This window comes from Centruroides vittatus, unplaced genomic scaffold (assembly GCF_030686945.1).
Source record: "Centruroides vittatus isolate TY-2023 unplaced genomic scaffold, ASM3068694v2 contig_1051, whole genome shotgun sequence".
Classification (NCBI taxonomy): Eukaryota; Metazoa; Arthropoda; class Arachnida; order Scorpiones; family Buthidae; genus Centruroides; species Centruroides vittatus.
The window spans coordinates 986,950-995,922 of NW_027120680.1; positions in this window are offsets into that span (position 1 = coordinate 986,950).

Below are 8,973 nucleotides of genomic sequence, written 5' to 3' on the forward strand. Positions count from 1 at the left end.
TTTTTCTCTATTATTTAAATTAAACTTAGCTCATAAAAGGCCTGCTTTATCATATAAAGTTATAAAGATTCTTATAGAATTATGAGCCATAGAAGTGCTTCAGATATTGTAAGATCAAGAGTCTTTCTATGACTCACAGGCCAAGTTAATAAATTAAAATATTTATTAATTCATCTGGAAGATATATTTACTTTAAAATATTAAAATTATTTTTGATTGCAATTAACGCCGAGAAGAATTATAGAAGGCAATTTTCGAGGCTCAACTTGTACTATTTTATAGCCGAAAGATGGAATAAAATTCATAAAAAAGTAGAAAAATAGTCTCAAATATCTCAATTTGTCATTTTTTTTCCTCTACAATAAGATTTTTCTACATTTATAAGCTCAAATTTCCTCTTATCTTCGTTAGAAGTTAGGTTACACTTATTTAACTTATCAATTTTTGTGACCCTCCTTCGCATTTGTCAAGTAAACTTTTACCCCCTTCTACCTTTTATTTATATTTAGAAGCGAATTAAATACGGGAAAAAACCCCTAATAAAACTCACGAATATAATCTTCCAAGAATGGTTTAAAAATAAAAATATTTAAAATTCGATATCTTATATTTAAATTTTTAATTTCTAAGATGAAGAATTTTAATTAAAGAATTAAAACCGATAACACGAATTTATATTTATTTAAATTAAATATAATTTCTTCGCCTCTTCTCGAACTTTAAATAAATAAATATCGCTGACAAATTAATTTACTTCCATTCAAAGAATGAGTTAATTTGCTCCTTCGTTGAATAAATCTTTGATTATAGAAGTGGTAACAACAACGAATATCCTCTTTTGGGGGTTGTTTTTACAGGTGTTAATGCCTACTTCATTTGCTTTTCGTTAGGAAAAGCAGCTGAAGAAACCGTTGTTCCATGGGAAAGCAAAGAAGAGCTCTTTGTCTAAGTGGGGGATTTAACAGCCTTTCGTAGTCTAGTTGATGATTCTGATATAAAAACATAAAATTGAAGCTTCCCGTTTGTTAAAATATGAAGTGTTTTATATGATAAAACACTTCTCATCCCCTAAACTATGAATATTTAGTTGATGAAGAAGTGGCATAACTCTGTGTAGGGCGAGAAAATAGAAAAAATCTTGAATATTCGAGTCTTTCTATCCATCCTTCTACTTATAATTGTGTTTTGGATGTGAATTTTTACAACATAAAACACTTCATATCCCCCAAATTACGAAACTAGCTGATAAACGAGCACTACAACTTTGTATTATGAAGGTGTATAATGGCAAAGTAACAGGATTCTTGAATATCTGTGTCGCTCTACCTATTTTTCTACGTAAAATTGAACCTTTACAAGTGTTTAAATGTGGTGTTTTTGCAATAAGGAACACTTCACATCCTCCACGTTATGAATCTTTAGCTGATATAGCAGTGTGTTATGAAGATGGAGGGTGAGAAAGTAGCGAAATTCTTGAGGATCTACCTATCCTTTAGTAATGTCAAACACTTACTTGACGAGGGGTCGAATGCCACATTCCATTTTGACCCTTAACAATACTCAGAAAATAATAGTTGAGGTTAGTAATCAGTGTAGTATTGTGGTACACGAGACACGATTCGAAGCACAAATAAAGTGTAAAAAGCGAATCGAAACTTCTTCCCGCCAAGAGATCCCAGATGTCGTTTGTCTTTCCTTCACCCCCGCGGGTAGGAGGGAAGCCAGGAAGTGGAGGGAGGGTACACGGTGTCGGATTACTCCTAACTCACTAACAATAACCACACACACCGTCGGGACATGGTCATCTCGCTCCCTCCCTCTCAGAACAGGACCTGTACCTGCGATGTAATTTCTATCAACCTTGCTTTGTCACCCCCAACTTTCCCACACTAAGAAAATAAACAGCGTGAAAATTAGAAGTTTTATAGAGCACCCCTCCTTGAGAATTTTCGCCTTCATCTATATTCAAAATTTTCATTTCCATACTAAAATTTCACAAAAGATACTAAAGGGGGTGTTTTTAGAGTACCTCACCCTAAAAATAATTGAAGAAAAACAGTTTAAAGCTTAAAAAATGGTCACCCTCCTCTTAAAAAACGCATCATTAATAAATTTTGATTAATTTGTCCACTTCCGTCTGCCTCAAACCTTTTGTTACTCATCACCACGTCTACATACAAAAAAAAGGTGCATGATTAAGTAGCTCGAAACACCGGAAACAACAACCGGATAAGAGTCATTGGAAGAGCCTTATCAGTTCCATTAAACAGGGAAGGTTCCACACCAGTCTGGGACCATTATTAAGCGCGCGCATAAAGAAATCCACTTGTCTTTTGATGAGGGGAGTGAAGCCATGCTAATGACTCCAACTGACCATCTTCTTGTCAGATAGAATTACGATATAAAAATTCTTCTTAAGTGCATCGTTCGTGAGTCGAATTGCCAAATCTCTTCGGAGTCATTGGGTCCTTTAACGTGTACATAAATGGATGGTTCCGTCACTAAATTTGTCTGCATTTCCATCCATAAAAAGTGGGGGTGGAAGCGAAACAATTTAGAATGGATAATTTTCTGGTCATTCGCGATGACCAATTTTATTATCTCGTTACTAAGGCTTCAATATTATTTCACCCCATTAAAAACATCGCTTTATTTTGATAATTCTTGATAAGTAAAAGCGAAATTGTGGATCTTAAAATGTGGAATGATGAAGAAAATTGATGTTCCAATTATTTTAAATTGCTTTATTCTACTTTTTTAATCGTCACGAACAGGTTTGTGCCGTTCTATCGTGACGATTAAAACTTACGATAAATCTTTGAAAAAAATAATAAATTTATAAAGTTTTAATCGTATTTTTTAAACTTTAATTAATACTGATTACAGAGAATTTTATTTAAAAAAAAGGAATCACTTAACAGCGAGTTGGATTATTGATGAGTGGATTGCATTTGGGAACGTGTAAATAAGGAAAATATGAAAATTTTGTCAAAAGCTCTCCTGATTAATTTCCTAGTAAATTATTTTTCCCCCTTTTGACTTTGTTATGTTAATAATTTTGATAGAAAAGGAGAGCAATGAGCATTTTCAACCCTCCTCAACACCGCTTACTATCCGAAAACCACTTTGCATACGTTGATGTAAATCATAATTCGACTTCTACGCCCATGAAAATATAAAGAATATTATCTTTTCTTTAGAAATTATACAACCATTTATAAAGAGAAAGAGAAAGAAAAAAAGAGCAAACATGTCTAGCTGTCGAGGAACGATCGTCTTCCAACTGTGAAGAGGATCGAGACGATGTCAATTCTTGACCGGGGTGAGAATAAATCAAGGAAATTCGACCCTTATCCAAATCACGTAAACTAAATGAACACGTGCGAATTCCGTCTCCAACAGGTTGTCGTAAATCTTGTTAAATGTCTTCTCCCACTTTCTTCAATTTTTCTTTTCAAATATTGGGATCATCTTGATCTTGAAAGATGTTAAATTCGACAGAAAAAACTGTCAAAATTCTAAAAAATTTTATGCTTTCCTTCATTAATAACCAATTTTTAGGTTGTTAACAGAAGGAAACACTTCTAAACACTCCTTTAGCGGTGCTCCATTTTTTGCAAACACCAAGGGATTCTCGGTTGAGCCACCAATTAAGACACTTTAATTGTCGAAACAATTTAAATTGTGCTAAAAATTTAATTAAATTTATGAAAAAATAAACTATTTTTAGATATTTGAAACTTAATTTAAAATTATGAGCAGTGAATTCAAGGTCAAAAATGCTCTGAAGGTCCTCTGATGCTGCTAAGTCATAAATGAAACCAATTAATCTCTCGAGTTTCTATAGCAAAAAGTAATAAATTCAGTTGAGAGAAATTCATTTTTTTTCCTTTTTTAAAATATTTTTAATCATTCTAAAAGCTAGAAATCCAATTCTGAAAGAATATATAAGGAACATTTTTAGACAGTATCAATAAAAGATGAGGAGAAGAATTGCATTTTCTGAGAGAGAGACTTAAAATATAAATGCAGCTACGTTCTAACATATTCCATCTTTTAAAAATATTGGTACTGTACGTCTCGGTTGTCTGGACGTGTGGAAGAATGCCTAACGTGGTCCTCTTCTTCTCAGAAACTGAAAAGAATCGTAGAAAAATGGGTCGAGTCTAGAAGAGAATATAAGGGCTTTAACCCGTTCTCAACCTGTTTTAATCATTTTGTATGATAATTTAATATATAAGTATATAATTGTATTGTAGAATATTCTGTCGTATAATAAAATTAATGCAAATTTATACGGCATAGAAAAGGTAAATTGTTAGTAAACTTTTACGACGATATTCTTTTCTGTAGCGTGTGCCTGAAGGGTATCGATGTTATCTCTAGAAAGAAATTCCGCATTAATATGAGTGATTGCTGTGTTTGCCTGTTTAAAAACCAATTCTGGCTCCTCTAAATCGAACGAGATTGCAAATCAAATCGAGTTGGAGGTTTTCCCTCCGTTCGTTCCACCTAGGTTCCTCTGGCTTTCATATATTGTTTATTCTTGTTAGAAGGGTTTACAGCAATAAAATGAGGACTTTATTCTTTAGTTAGTCGTCCTAAGCTCCCTTTTTTTATTACAATTTAATGGTATAAAAGGGCCTACGTCGGATTTTTCTTCATTGTTAGTGGGACCACGCATAAACTCTTCCAGTACAAGGCGAAGCTCTATAATAGTATAATTAAAACTCATCTAGGCCCTTTTAAAACGTTGAATTGTAAGAGAACAGTGGAAGGAATATAGGTTTCCCTCTGTTCCTTCCATCTAGATGCTAGTTCTCACAAAGATTATAGTAAAAAAAAAAAAGTTTATTTTAGACCCTTCTACGAGAATTTAATAATATAGAAGGCCCTATGTAACGGTTATAACGAGCGAAACACTCGTAAACCTTCACTAAATACGGAGTTAGAATAAATCTAGACACTTTTTTATTATATATTTGTATATTAATTTACAATAAAAAGGGCTTAGATTGGTACAAGATTGGTCAATTGTAGAGCTTCCAGATAACCTACACTGCTAGATCAGAAGGCCTTGTTCTCGAAGGCTTTATAGACTCCTTTTTATTATTAAACTTAACCGTATAAAAGGTCCTTCTAAACCTTAAAAATAAAGGGCTTTTGTGGAGAAGAAAGTAAAAAAATTCGTGCAGTAATTAAGGATAATAACCGACATACGGAAATAATTGAAAGGACCTTCTGTAGGAGAAATTCCTATCAAAATTGATTAGGTGCATTGTACGTCTAGAGATTGATCAAACCGATAACAAATGATAACGAATTGACCCATCAAGCATTGTTCATTGATTGACACGTCATGTCAACCTTGTTCGTCTGGCCGATTCAACTAAACAGGTCGGGTAAGTTCACATCACTTTAGATAAACTGCCAGATATCACGAAATGGTTGTTAGAAATGTTGTTGCGGCTATTACACACTCGTGTTTAATGTTATTTCGTGTGCTCCGAGGCTGATATCGACGAGACCCGACTGTCGTAAAAGAAATTCTTACATACTCTACCCCCCTAAATAGGGGGTTTTTCCATCCTATCCACCTTCCAGCCGAACGGGGGTGGACAGGACCTTCTGTGCTTCCAACCCTGCTGTGTTTCTTGGTGTAGAAGAGTTGATGTGGGTTTATTTTGCGCATAAATTAAGAAAGGGGTTTAGAGTTGGGGAATTTTATATAAAAACTCGCGATTAAGGGGGTGGTTTTTTAAAATTTTCAGTTTAAAGCGGGATCAAACGTGAGTTAATTTATAGTTGAAGGATTTAGACAGGGCAAACACTTCAGTGTGTATACAAAAGTTTGAGGAGTACTTAAATTACCCCTTCGACTTACAGACGAACGGTTAAGAAAGGGTGAGAGTTGCACACGTCAATTTAATATTTACAAAAAATACAAAAGTTTGAGGGGGTAACTTCGAAGGTAGTTACACTAAAAACAAAAAGTTTAGGACAAGAAAATGCGTGTACAATAAAGCTAACAACCCCACAACTTGTAAGAAAAAAAAAAGAGTATTGAGTACATAGCAGTGTTAAAAAAAAGGCACAGGATTAGAGTCGCCTTTATGTACGTCACGTATATCGGACCCCATAAAGAAAAGATGACAATAAATCCTAACAATGGAAGAGAGATATTGGCATGAGACGTCACCTCCTAGCACTTGCTACGAAGTCGAAAGCCTTTTCCCTTTCGTCTTTCGTCCCCCCTTAAAGCTAGGGCGTTGTCTCCGAGCATCGAGACCCACCCAAAAATGGATTTCCTATTCGATTCGTAAATGGAACCAACGCCTTACAAAAATCAGTACAGTTGCAAAAATCAATCACGAATTCACCCCCCTTTTTTTTATTTTAATCTTATAAATTGTACTGAGGGGGGTCGGCGCGAGCGGAGAGAGATAGGGGGGAAGTTCGATGATGTAAAATTGCCGCTAAGCATGATGGAATGGTACCTAAAAGTATCGACACAGGCGCAGCCTTCCCCGGAGGTCATCAGGTACGTTTGTGTGTAGTAGTGTGTGTTCTTTCTTTTTTTTATTATTTAATTCATTTTTCTTGTTGTGTTTCTGATTGTCAAACTGGTTTTGGCTCATTCTTGACATGTGCACTCGCTTTAAAGGTGCTGTTTACGACCGCAGACGAGCAACACCTGTTGATATGATGGGAGGTTGTCGTGTTAACTAATCGTTTCTCGATTATTATAATTATAAATTATCTAATAACTAGATAAGACAACGTGGTTTTTTATTGCCTTCTATTCGTCTAAATGTTTTTTTCATCTAAAAAACAGTATTTCGAGCTCAAATTTTCATTAAAATCGATGTTTTTTGATACCAATTGCGTGGGTGGGTTCGAAATCTTTGGCATTTTTCCACCAGTAGAAGGTGGAAAAATGCCAAAGATGGAAATTTAGGCCTTTTTTTGAATGATTTATGCCTTTTTAACAACTAATTGAGTAAATCTCCAAAAACTGCATTTAGAAAGGCTGTAAAATCGCTGAAAACATTCAAAATAAGCAGGAATTTTCATAATTTTGGAGGTTTCTGGGATTACTTTTTATACCTTTTAAATATGCAATTGAATAGAAGAAAGGTAAAATAATGAAAAAAACCCCGTAAAATCTTCCGAAATAATAAATAAATAAGTCTAAAGAAGGTCCATAAAGTTACAAATCAATCAAAAAAAGTAGTCTCACGCTCTTTCATAATGTTTTTGCAGGATTTTGGATTAATTTTATGCCATTTTTTAAAGGAAAACTTTTAATATGCAATTGTGTGAGACAGTTGAAAATATTTCCTATTCTCGTAAACCTCTGGAGCATCTCCTAAAACCTTTAAAAATCCTTTTGACTAAAAAGAACGGGTAAATTTGATATTTTTGGAAAATTTTTAAGGATTTTAAAGTATAAAATCAAGTCAAAAGTATATAAATTTTACAAGAAACTATACATTTTTCTAATTTCCGAAAAACTTATTGAAAAATCTCACTTCGTCTCTCCTTTTCAAGGCTCAAATAGGATCTTCGAATGTTGCATGTGTATGGCTTAAAAGGTTATGTATATAAATCGACCCGAATTTATATATTTTAGCAATTTACGCTCTAAAAATTTCATTTTTTACAAAATTTGTTTAAGAAAGTCTAACATTTTATCATTTACAGGCGTAAAACTTCATTTTTTTCCGATTTATCTCGGCGAATTTTAAAGAACGAAGCAGCAAAAATTATAAATTCAAGAAATCATAAAGATTTTTCGAATTCTAGAAGCTAAACAAAGGAGAATTCAAGGCTCTCACCTGTCCTTTCGAAGGCTAAATCAGAGCCTTGAATTTTGTTCAATGCTGTTGAAAATAATACTTCAACCTTTATTCCTAGAGTATTGACTACTTTAATACATAAATTTTGAATCATTTTAGCTCGAAAAACATCCAAAAAATTTCATTTTGTGGAGAACAAAGTCCACTTTTCGATTCGACTTCCGAGTCTGAGGTTTAACCCATTTTTTTGCCATAATTTAACTACAACTTTATCAATTCTGGTTTCTATCAAAGGTCGAGATAGCGTACAGACATACAGAACAGTCTTATAAGTTAAGACAATCGTGTATAGGGATCAAAAAATGAGATAGGTGAGGTGAAAAGTGCGAACCTTGGTTGTGAGTGACAGCTCATTAGGCGGTTCCTGACATTCAATGGACAAGTATGTAAAGAATCGGAACAGGGGATGAAGAAGGACGTGTGTTGCAGCCTTTGCATTCTCAGCCAGTGACTGGACGGTGCAAAGTGCGAGCGAATGAAGGATTTCCGTTTTTCTCAGACGTTCACGAGGAAGAAAACAACTCTACACCCCCTTTAATTCTCTACCTGTAACACGAGAATGTGTAGGCAAACAATGTTCGCGTTATAAATCAAAAAAGTGTCGGCCTAGCTTTATGCATTTATTAAAATTTCAGCTTCAAAAACTTCTCTAGAAATCCTCTCCAGCGATTTATTTAAGGCACGATCATTAAAATGTCTTTAACAGTAAAATATTTAATAATCTGTCAATAAAACGTATGGAATTTTTCTTCGGGGTTTCGATGATAAACACTAGATTACAGGTTCTTCTGGTCTCTCGTATGCAAATTAAGATTTATTTTCTTCATATTCCGCGTATGCGTGTCTTTTTAGAGGCTTTATTGCCTGTTTGTGAGCGATTTATGTACAAAGTACACTCACTAATCGAGTCGTTGAGTCTAAATTCGGATTCCAATCCACCGTTCGAATCCAAAAAATTAGATTTTTAGAAGAAAAATATAAACCGAATGCCCAAAAATTACGAAATGTAGCGTAAGGAAGAGTATTAAATGCTAGAATTCTTCTACAAAATGTATTCAAAAAGTCAACTCGCAGGCCTACTACTTAACACATTCTAAACATTAAACCTATAGAA